At 50.0% G+C, this 12406-nt stretch overlaps 1 pseudogene; it reads left to right on the plus strand.

The window, feature by feature from the left end:
- Window positions 1-10695: 10695 nt before the first annotated feature.
- LOC144155808 (uncharacterized) lies at window positions 10696-11427 on the plus strand (annotated as a pseudogene).
- The last annotated feature ends 979 nt before the right edge of the window (window positions 11428-12406 follow it).

Consider the following 12406-nt stretch of genomic DNA (forward strand, 5'->3'; position numbering starts at 1 on the left):
AAACAAAAATTTTAATATTAAGAAACCAAACAAAACCGTTTAAAATAAAAAAATAGCAATTTTTTTGGCGTAGGGCGGGGCGTAGGGCTATTGCGAATATTGTGTAGGGCGATGTAGGGCTTTTTGAGGTGCGGTGTGGGGCGATCTGGTCGAAATTGGTTGGCAACACTGGCTTCGCGCCTTAAGCTTGGAATCTTGGGATGACTACCTTGGATTTATCTACCGGACGAAGAAACGCTGGCGGGAAGTGGAGGTAAGCCATTAGTTAACCTGGTATTCTTATCTTATGTATTTAGCGAAGCAGAGTTGCTCTCTAACTTCGGTCCGCGGAATCGGTTAGCCCTAACGTTTTCGTGACTCATTTTGACCGTTTCTTAGATTTGAAGGGCGGCTTTTGTACCCGTATGCAAACAGCGTCGATTCTTGCACCGTTTCAATCCCTTTGATTCGTGAAGTGTTGGTATCCTAGCCGAATGTTTTCGCAGGTAAGAAGCACGGTCGCGTGAGTAGTCGCAGCGCTACCCTCTACTCTTAGCTCGGCGGCTAGGGTTAGAGTGGCTGCCGTGCAGTAGCTGTGGCTACCTGCGCGGCTCCGAAGACTTGCGTACTGAGTGTTAGGCTGAGTGTTGGGAGCGCGTCTAGCGCGTGGCAGTCACTAAAATTGCAATAATTTTAGTGACCACCGCGCGTACAGTAGCAGACTGAAATGCTGTTCAGATTGCACCGCGCGTACAGCAGCAGACTGAAATGCTGTTCAGATAGGTTTTTCGCGGTTTGATTGAGGGCAGGATGGACGGAAAGGGGACTTTTCGGGGCGTACGGCCCGCACTGTTAAGGGGTAACTACATGCGTCTAAGGCGATGAGCGACGCGAGAAACCTCACTCAGTGTGTACGGCAAACAGGTATTGTGGGCGACACAGACAAGCGAAAATTTTTTGCACAGGCCGCTGACGGCGGCGACGGCGGCAGACGGGCCGTCTCCTTCGCGGCTTATTCCCGGCCAGAAGCAGCCCACAAGAGAGCGGCAGCTACGACGACGAAGGGCATTGGCAGGAATGTATTACTTTTTTTCGTTTGTCGCTGTCGCCCACACTGTTTGTTGTACCCATTGCATTACTTTTTTCGCGTCGGTTGTCGCCGTCGCTGCATGTGGTTACCACTTTAATTTTCGAGCGTTCTGATCGTTCAATAACGAGTTTATTGGTTCTCATCAAATGTTGCGATTTGCAGAGTGCATGCAACGAAGCGTACTAGAGAATGAAGAAAACAGTAGCTATATGACCCATTAGCAGCTTTTCCACGCTTGAATTGTGAACGTGTAATGGGCCGTACGTTGCAGTCGGCTCAGGACAAAATCCAATGCAAATTCATCAGCAATTATAACCTTACGGAGCGAGTTATCTTTACTTAAATTTTGTGCAGTGTTTTATACCGGTAACGATAGCGGGGTAAACAGTGGAAGCTACGGACACGTAAGCACTAACGGGTTTGGGGCCAAGTGGCACATTGGCCAAGTGGCACAATGAGCGTGGCTGCATCCAAGGTCACCGCACATTCGCATCTATACTGGTGACTGCGCCAAGCCGTAATGCATTTCAATACGGGTTCAGTGCGTGCTCCCGGCGCAAAAACTAATCTATCACCCAATAAACTTGATTTAACTGTCAAACTCGTTAATTTTTTTTTCATTGTAGAACTTATCTTTGCTGTCCCGCTCTTTCTGCCTATGTAAGAACCACAGGAAGACGCTACTTGCCCGAAGATTTTTCTTTTTTTTTTTTTGAGAGAGAGAGACAGAGAGATCCCCGAGGCGTCAGCAGGATTGGCCGTCGCATTCAAGACACTTCTCACATCCTTGGACATCGTGGATGGGTTTCCATTGCTGCTGTCTGTGTTTTGGCTGTTCAGTGCGTAATACGCTTGAAAGGCGAAGCGCACCTTCTTGCTTCTGTAGACGTTACTTCGGCTCAAGCGCGGTGCCCTGGTCGGTACTGTTCTGAAGGCCGCCACCAACATTATGAAGCAGTCAGCTCGAACGTGTTTGTTTTTAATACCAAGTTATGCCTTTTTTAAATCTTACTAGCGCATCCTCATTTGAGAACCGTCCGCCTAAAAAACCCAGTGGGAGTGTTTCCGGCGGTTTCCTGTTGTCCCACCAACATATATCTGTTGCAGAGTTCCCGTCTCAATGGCTTTGTATCTTTGTGTTGATTGCAGCTTGTAATGCGTTAATAGTAATCCACGCTGAATTGTTTTAGTCCCAGATTTTTGTTTCGCGAAATTTATTTGTAGATGTTTTAATGTGTCCTAAATAAGAGGTGGCTTTCCAGTCCATGTGAAGCACTCACTGATGTACTAAGGCCATTTTGTTTTATGTTAATACTGTTAACTATTCTCCCACTGCTGTATTTCTACTGAAGCTTGTCGTGCTAATGCCAGTACCTTTTTATTTGTGGATCTCAATGTCATTTTTATTGTCTTAATTTAATGTTTGTATTTCAGTGTTTTCAATTGCTTTGCATTTTTATTTGTGAATTTTTCTTGTATGTATCCTAAATGGGCGCTACGTCTCTTGTGTGCATGTGGAGTAGGAACCATTTTTATGCTGTGATAGTTTAATTCCAAATAAATTGCTTTTTGTGTGAAATTGCAGAATGAACCGATTGTTGTGGTAATTTTTTGAAAAATAAAGTCTGACCTTGTTTTTTCTTCTTTTCCATGTTTCAAAATAGCTTGTCCTGTTTTATTTGCTTGTAACTGCTTATAGTACCATCGTGAGGATGGGGGGGGGGCAGTAGCAGGCGGAGCGAAAACACGCTGTCTCGCGAGGAATAGCATAACGCTCTTGAGGCGTAACGAGATGCTTTCCAAGAGAGAGTAGTAGTACCCGTCTGTAGTATCCGGCAACGCCGAAACCAATAGAGCTTATTCATGCCTAAAGGGAGTGACGGAACGCTGCCTTGGAGATGGCATAGCAATTCCCACACAGGGTTCAAGTACTCCGCTTCGAAAGCAGCAAGTAAATCCCACGAGGAGTGTTTCGCCTCTCGTTTGGCCGCCACGCGCTACTCCTCGGAAGAGTAGCCCAATGCTTCCAAAGGGAGTGAAATATGGGACAAAACTTTTTACTCCTAGACAGAGTGCCCAGCACTCCTCGTCTTCTTAGAGTGGTATACTTTATACCGCTCTACTCTGCCCGACTGTGGCTCCCGATCCAGTGACCTGCCACCTCCTGCCTGGGTGGCAACCTCGGTAGCCACCCAGGCTGTCCAGGCCTGCGTCCGCATTACGCATCGGTGTTCTTGGAAGGTACTTGCCCTCAAAGTACCTTGGGAGCCGCTGCAAACTCCCTTGGGCGTTGAATACCCAATACAGTGGGCCTGGTACACCACTGACTCCTGCCGTTGCGACGGACCAAAGCAGGACAGCCGAAACCGACCGACACAGCCCAGTCCGCCGGCAGGAGGGGGGGGGCCACGAGCAGGCCGGCAGTAAGATTTCCGGGCGAGTGCGCGAGGTTCAGATCTCCTCAAGATCATGGAGCACGCTCGCTTCACTCTACTCAATGACACGACCCAGTCAACTCGCCGCTCCACGTCTACTCGCATGCCTCCACATCCCCCTGACCTTGGTGCTAGTCCATCGTCCGTTACTTGGCGGCGGGAGCCAGACTGCTGGGGTAGCGACCATCAACCCATTTACCTCGATATTTCATCTTCGCCCTCTCGTCGCCTACGTCGTAAATGCCACGTTATCAAGTGGCACGAGTTTCAGAAGTCGATTAGGCAGATATCCGCTTTCAAAGAGGACCCTTTATCATCCGTACAAAGGGCTCTTAAAGATTCTACAACTGTAAACTGGGTTGACGAGAGCCGCCCTAACCCTGATTTGCACCTCCTTCAGCTGTGGGCGCAGTGCCGCCAGCCAGAAGTGTTCACTTGTCGCAATCCCAACTATCCGGCTTGCCAAATCCGCCTTAAACAGCTCGCAGCCACGGCTCGTCGCCATGAACGCGGCTGTTCCGGCAGCGCTGGCTTAACATGTGCGCTTCGTTAGGGCCTCAGTCTGGACTACTCTCCATATGGCGCATTTTTCATTCTTTCGAGCGATCACCACAATCCCCAGATCCTGCTGCGTCAGCGTTCATCAGAGTTCGTTGCAATTTGTAGATACGCTGGCCCATACTTTATACACCGATTTTGACTTGGACCCAGCCATCACGCCCCCTGCGTTCACACTTCCGTCCGGTGATGGTACGCCGCCATCGGAAGCAGCAACCGAGTGTATACTCTCACCATTTACAATTGCCGAACTAACCGCGGCCATTGACACGGCTGCACTCCGCAAAGCTCCCGGCCCTGACGGAGTAGCATTTGAATCCTTCAAAGAATCTCGACGATTCTTCTCTGGAAAGACTCCTAGAGGCATACAACCGGGTTTGGCTCACGTGTACGATCCCCCCGTACTGGCTTCAAGCGGATGTTATCACTATCCCGAAACCCGGTAAACCGAGTACAGACATCCGCAACCTCCGACCAATAGCGCTTACGGTGACCATTTTGAAGCTATTGCCACACGCCTTCAGTGGTGGCTCGACGAGCACCATCTATACCACCCATGCCAAATTGGATTTCGTCCCCACCTTGGTGCAGAGGATGGTCTGGGCCACCTCTTCAAGATGATCCTTATTGGCGGCCGATCCCACCGTGTTCGCTCTGTACTGGGCATGGACGTTCACAAAGCGTACGATCACCTTGGCCACGCCGCCGTCATTGCGGTACTTCATCTCCTTCACATGCCATCCCGCCTATGTGATTTCATTTCCTGCTACCTACGAAACCGCACATTCTCCATACGCCTCAACGGATGTCCCATAGGTTCCTTCCAGCCCCGCCGTGGTGTGCCTCAGGGATCTGTCCAGGCCCCCTTGCTTTTTAACATGGCCATGATACCTCTTGCCTGGTGACTTGGTGCTGTTCCACACATCTATGGTATCATCTATGCAGACGACATCACGGTATGGTCTATTCACCAGGACCTTCGCGTCCAAAGTGTCCGCCTGCAACAAGCTCTACATGAAACCAATTCTTGGTGCAGGTATCTTGGCCTGACGCTCTCTCCAAACAAAACAGCCCTTCTCACCATGGCGAGCGCATGGGGCCGTCGGTGCCTGGCAACCTCCCCTATCCTTCTTTCGGTTCAAGGCACGCCTATACCAACAGCATCAACCCTACGGGTGTTGGGCTTGGATATTACGGCCACCGGTTCTGGAAAACCTTCCTTCGATTCGCTCTGCAAAGCATCAAGCTTCACAATCGCTGCATCTGTTCCGTCGCATGTCTCAAAAAGCCGGTGGTGCGGCCCCCAAAATGACCCGCATGCTTGTCCGAGCCATTCTTCAGCCTCATATAGCTTATCAAGCGCAATTCCACTTTCTTACAAAGTCAGACTGGGCACTACTCTAATCAATAAACAATTCGGCTATGCGAGCTATAACTGGTCTTCCAGCCCTCACCCCCGTCCCTATTCTGCAACAAGAAGCGCAGCTCAACACGTTTGATGAACTAGTGCATCAGGGTCGACAAGCTCGCCTCCAAAAAAAAGCCATAGCCCTTGATTCCGCCGCTCTTACAGCGTACATGACCGGTTCCCCAGCCCCACCTCTATCAAACACCAATATACGGCCCCCATGGAAGTTACACCAACTAACGGATACACGACCTGTTGCCCGTATTCATCCCCGGACAGTTGGTGCTCCGATTCCGCCTTCTATGGACATTGCTAGCCCTTCCTCTACGCTGATGTTTGTCGACGCCAGTGCTTCCGATACCTTACACTCTAAGAAATCGGGGGAGTAGTTGAAGAGTCCAACAGTCATTGTACTCCTGCAAGCGTTGGCGCGCTCCCCTCGAAAGCTGCGGGGAGTGAGTTGGATGCAATGTTCGCTTCCATGAGGAGGAAGAGCAAAACTGACCGCGTACTCTTCTCGTGCGCGGCGGAGTGCAGCCCCAGTTCCGCTCCCGCAATAGTGGAAGAGTAAGCTGCACATCGCCTCCTCTCTCCAGTACGAAGAGTAAAATTGCCAGTTCATTCTTGTCCAGTGCGGGAGTAACCATGGAGATGCACTCCTACCATTTACGCACACCAACTCATCAGCGATGTTTTATTTGCATACGTATATATTATATAAAGCAGTTGTGTAAAAAGCGCCCGAGTACTTCCGCCGCGCATTCTAAACGTGCAAGAATATGAATTCGTGTAACGATTGCTCGCAGCGTTCACTGACATGAATCGAACAAGCTTAACAAAACTCAAAAAACGCATGCCTCGATTTGGTTTTGTTTCTTTGTTTTGTTTTTCCTCTGTCATGGCTTAGTTATCGACATTTAAAAAGTTGGCAGACTATGCATCATAAAAGGTGCGCACCACGGAGCAAAGAATACTGCGCGCCGATTTCAGCGATTACGCCGATTACACTGAGGGCATCCCAGCGGCTGCGGCGCGGCGGTGGCCGCCGCGTCTCCGTAGTTGAGCCCGACGAAGATAGGATACGGTGTACTACCACGGCGGATTTTCCGCCACGCGATCTCGCGTCTACAGTGAAAACCGACACAGGCGGTGCACCCGCAAGGAACGGGCGAGCGACGACTGATCGCGCCAGACCGTGAGATGACCTGCCAGCGCGGAACACAGGGCTGCGCTTTGTAAACAATGGGCTACGCGCGAAGTGGACTTTCAAACAGGCGCTTCATCCAACATGGGAATTTCGACCTGCCCTTATCGTCCCACTTGCTTGAACACAGTACGACGCGTGTTCGCATCGAATAGGAGAAACTAGGTTTTGAGAATTAAAGGTGTAATTAATTGAGAAAACTGAGGTTACAGTGGATCAGAACAGAAGAGCACGGGGAGAAAACGTCTGACGCGGTGCGCAGGCGTGGGGCGACTCTCCTCGGCGAACAGCACACACACGCCCCACGCAAGACTCCAAAGCTCTCACTCGTTGGTATTGGCGGTGAGCGCGACCACGGGCGGCGCTGCGAAGGGCGTCTTCGTGACGTCGGCTTAGGGATTCTCGCATTTGTCATCTGCTTCACTCGGGCTCGCTCTACCTGCTGTTTCTTCGCGCTCCGTTGACGTTTGATGTTCGACCGCACCTGCCTTTGCGTATGCGCAACTTTTTATCCTAATAAAAGACCTAAAATCGCATACACTAGCTCAAGTCGTGATTTACAGAAAGTTTTCGACACCGCTTCGGGAGAAACATTGCCGGCGTGGCCCCATTCCTGCGAAGCCGGTCCTGTGCGGAGAGTTTGAGCCAGGCGTTAGCTTTTGTATTCAGAAATCTTTCGAAGAAAGGGAACATCAAGAGTCTAAAAACCTACAACAGCGACAATGCAAGACCAAAACAAATTCCAGGCCTTCGAGGCTCTCGGCTTTGGCAGAAGGCACTAAGATTCCTGGTAATCGTATGTAAGGTAAAACAGTTTTTGCCACCTTGCCGAACGCTCGAAAGTATTGTATCACATCACTTTACGTTGCCATAGCATGACAATGTGCCGACATGCACTGTGGGGCGCAAGAAAATGTAGGTTGAGTTCCAAATAACCCACGGTTTGTATAGGCGCGTGCCGGTGCAGGCTTCTAACAAGTGTGGAGGCTTATTGAACAAAACGGGTAACCTGTACGGTAAAATACAGTAACGATATGTTTCTTCAGACCTTGAGGGACATTTTGGTACATTTCCGAAAGCCATGCCTTCCCAATATTCAGATATGCGTTATAGTAACACTGCACTCAAGAGTACGAGGACGAGGAGGAGGAGAAAATTTTAGCAGTAAAACCGAGCTGGTTAGTGGGCAGGTTCCTCATTCTAAAGACAGAAAGTAAGAGATATTTTCCTCAGTTCGTGGAAGATCATTCCGAGTAGGCCAGGATTTGTTCTTTACGCCTGACGGGGTTGGAAAACCACAAATAGTTGCTTGAAGATATTCATCAGTCATGATTCTTCATAATACTGAAAACCGGCACATACACTGTTTCTTGCGTTTTTAGCGAGTATATCAAGCCTTCAACACTGTAATCATGTCATAACTGTTTGGGTTGAGATTCAGTTCGTTAGTTACGATAGCAATTCGGGGCGGAAAAGTCGCCTTCAAGTACTCTGGACAACGTCGTCTGCGCCGTTTCGCGGTGGCGTACCACAAACCTTCTCATTGCATTTGCATGTGAATAAACAACGCACGCTGCGGACATGCCCATTCTTGTACGCGGACATAACGAAAGCCAATGTGTGAAGAAGGGAATGTATGCCTTACAGCCTGAAGAAAATATCCACACGAACTACGTGCGCCTCTCAAAGATCCCCAAACCTCCTAATAAGACGTGTGTGGCGGTGCAGAAAAATCAATGCGTCGGACACACAAAAAACATTCACCTGATACAAGTCAACAACAACGAAAGAAATAGAAGACAACTGCTTTGTTTCCTGCTTTGCGATGCGCGTGTAAGGACGCGCTGCTTGGTGCGTAGCATTACACTGTTGGGTCTTCATAAGAGCATCTCGAAAATACTTTAGGGGAGCCTACGCATTTCGCATACTTATCGAGGAGCTCCGAGCACTGAACGTCGCAAATAAGCTAGAAAGGACAAGTTACGCACGATTATCGACCGATGCTCTGAATAAAGTTGGTCTCTCTCTCCTCGTTCGTTGCAAACTTGTGCAGTATACAGCTTAATGTTATTAAGAGTTGTCAGAAGCTGGAAAAATAACTGAATTACTGGAAATATGCTTTTTAATGCCCTAAAAAATCAAAGATGGTGATTTTTAGCTTAGGCGTTGCTGCCTCTCACAAGCGGACAACAGCGGAGCGAGTGTAGCAGCGGCGCAAGTGTAGCAGACGACAGCGGCGCGAGTCCCTAAGCTGACGTCAGAGCCAGGGGGCGCCACTCAAACATCTCACCGCCAATAAACATCCGGCCACGTTCGTTGCGACGGTGGCGGTTTCAGGTGTTTCGTGTTCCGGGCTTGGCCCCTCGGCAGGCCGCCGGTGGCTGTTTTCGTTTTCGCCTCTCGGCGCCAGCATTTTCGGCGCGAGAATTATCCTCCATGATCCGAAGCTTCGGAGACGGCTTGCACGACATGGGAAGTTTGACCTGCCCTTATCGTCATACTTGCTTGAACGCAGTGCGACGCGTGCTCGCTAACGGCTTGGATGCCTGTGCGTCAACGTTAGACCACGAACACGTAAGCAAGCCGTATATTAGTTCGTTCGTTCGTGCGTGCGTGCGTGTGTGGAACTAGTTTTTATTTCGGACGGACATCACAGCTGCGGCGGCGCAGAGGCCGATTCCGGAACTATGTGCACTGTGTAGCAATGCGCGCGCAATTGGCCGGGGCAGCCGGAGTGCCGTCGCTGGTTTTGAAGGCTTCGCGCAGTGTTGCCAACTATAGGGATTTCACCCTACACGTAGGGCGTTTTGGGAAATTTTTTCTTGTCGTAGGGCCGTAGGGCCGTTCTGCCATTTTTCCGCCGAGCGTAGGGCGATTTTAAACTTTTCTGTTGAACTTTCCATTTTGCGCCACATGAAGCCGCGAAAATCTGAAATTATGTCCTCAACTAACTGGTTGTAATGCAAATTTTGACCGCTAGGTTACGCTTCCGCAACCCGATCTTTCGGTAGAGTTCTAGTTTACTCTACTTTCGGTAGAGAGGGAGTGGAGGGAGCAAATGAAGGGCCATCACCCTGTTCTGTGGGGCCATGGAGGAAAGAAAAGCTTGCGAAGAGCAGACGCAGCAGAAAGGCACAAAATATCAAACTCTCGTGTTGCCCCGTGGATGCCCTGTGGCATGAACAGGCTGCTGCGTTACAAAGTTGGTTTCCATCGCTGGTAGGGGGTGTAGCTATAATGAAGAGCGTGAGGGCATGGCTGGGCTGGCGCGGGAGGCGCGCGCGCGCGATTTGAATTGCTACCAGCGCAGCGGTACAACGGTTGCTATGGGGGCTAGCATGCAGGGTGCCTCCATAGTGCCACCCCCACGGTGGAGCGCGTGTTTTCGAGCCAGCGCCGCGGCCAAACATGTCGAAACCATTTCGGAACTTGTGTTCCCGTGATAAGGGGCCGATTTGAGATCTCACAGATCGCGGGGCGCCTGCTCCATAATTTTCCACTTTCGATATTTACAGCAGTTGTTGAAAACTGCCTCTCAGAAAAAGGTACTTTTGAAAAACATCCTGGGCCTGGTATGTGACAACGCCAGTGTTATGGTTGGCGAGCATATTTCCCTGGCCCAAAAAATTCAGCACAAGGCAGACAGGAGTTTCGTACTCATTCGCTGCATATGCCATTCCACCCACATTGTTGCCAGCAAAGCTGCAATTAAGCCTCCCAGATACCTAGAAGATCTTCTGCGAAACATCAAAACATCAAGAGACAAGCACAAATATCTGCACTAGACGAGTTCCTCCAGACTGAAAAAAGGAAGATTCTGCGGACATGCGAGACCCGATGGCTCGTGCTTTGTGCGTGCGTTGAGCGTGTACTAAAAGAATGGGAAACCCTGCGACTCCTTCTCTTGCAAGCCTCCGTGGAAGACCGAATAGTGGCCGCCGAATTCATTCTAAACCACATGAACTATAGTGTCACAGAGGCCTATTTCAGGTTTATGAAATTCGTGCTCAAATTTTGTAACATGCTACGGAAACGGAAGGCAACGGAAACCTCATCGGAGAACTCCAGGCAGAGAGAGTCAACGCTCATCCGATGTCTGCTGCAAAATTTTGTCCAGCCGTCTGCTCTGGAGAGGGATGACATAAATGCCATGGACCCAAGGGTTCTGCTGCCCCTTAAAGAGGTATACCTGGGCGAAGGGTGCAATTTTGTGCTGAAGAAGTGCGCCGGTTGGCGACCTTCGTATTCGCTGTCTGTCTTTTTATCAGACAGCCGCCGTTGAGGTCAAAAAGAGGCTTCCAGTTTCCGGGCTCTTTGTCATGACCCCGGTTGCCATGACACTTTGTCAGTTCGTGACCACGAAGACAGCCCTCGGCACAGAAGATGGAGGGAAGCTACCTGCCTTGCCGACGCTACAGAACCGCTACGCACACAGTCGAGGAAGAATGGAGAATGCTGCCTTCCTACTTCAGCAAAGATGAGAAGTTGTCATTGGAAGTCAAACTACCTGCTTTGTTTTGGGCCGATCTCCACCAAATGAGAACGTTCGGAGACAAGCAGGAGTTTCTCAACATCGTAACCTTGGCTCAGCTGATACTATCTTTGCCCCACTCCAATGCCGCTACTGAGAGGATTTTCGCACATGGCCGACGTGAAAACAAAAAAGCGCAATAGGCTTGGAAATGAGAATCTCAACTCCGTGCTGGTCATCAAGTCGGCATTCGCAGCTAGTGACACACTTGCGCTAACATGACCGTGGAACACGGGCACCCGAAGCTCCACAGCAAGCAGATGTATTGATTCTGTAGCCGAAGCTAAATAACTAAAATTAGTACAAACAAAAATTTTAATATTAAGAAACCAAACAAAACCGTTTAAAATAAAAAAATAGCAATTTTTTTGGCGTAGGGCGGGGCGTAGGGCTATTGCGAATATTGTGTAGGGCGCTGTAGGGCTTTTTGAGGTGCGGTGTGGGGCGATCTGGTCGAAATTGGTTGGCAACACTGGCTTCGCGCCTTAAGCTTGGAATCTTGGGATGACTACCTTGGATTTATCTACCGGACGAAGAAACGCTGGCGGGAAGTGGAGGTAAGCCATTAGTTAACCTGGTATTCTTATCTTATGTATTTAGCGAAGCAGAGTTGCTCTCTAACTTCGGTCCGCGGAATCGGTTAGCCCTAACGTTTTCGTGACTCATTTTGACCGTTTCTTAGATTTGAAGGGCGGCTTTTGTACCCGTATGCAAACAGCGTCGATTCTTGCACCGTTTCAATCCCTTTGATTCGTGAAGTGTTGGTATCCTAGCCGAATGTTTTCGCAGGTAAGAAGCACGGTCGCGTGAGTAGTCGCAGCGCTACCCTCTACTCTTAGCTCGGCGGCTAGGGTTAGAGTGGCTGCCGTGCAGTAGCTGTGGCTACCTGCGCGGCTCCGAAGACTTGCGTACTGAGTGTTAGGCTGAGTGTTGGGAGCGCGTCTAGCGCGTGGCAGTCACTAAACTTGCAATAATTTTAGTGACCACCGCGCGTACAGTAGCAGACTGAAATGCTGTTCAGATTGCACCGCGCGTACAGCAGCAGACTGAAATGCTGTTCAGATAGGTTTTTCGCGGTTTGATTGAGGGCAGGATGGACGGAAAGGGGACTTTTCGGGGCGTACGGCCCGCACTGTTAAGGGGTAACTACATGCGTCTAAGGCGATGAGCGACGCGAGAAACCTCACTCAGTGTGTACGGC

Source organism: Haemaphysalis longicornis, unplaced genomic scaffold (genome assembly GCF_048455015.1).
Source record: "Haemaphysalis longicornis isolate Haplotype H1 unplaced genomic scaffold, Haemaphysalis longicornis Haplotype H1 scaffold_1, whole genome shotgun sequence".
In the NCBI taxonomy this organism is placed as follows: Eukaryota; Metazoa; Arthropoda; class Arachnida; order Ixodida; family Ixodidae; genus Haemaphysalis; species Haemaphysalis longicornis.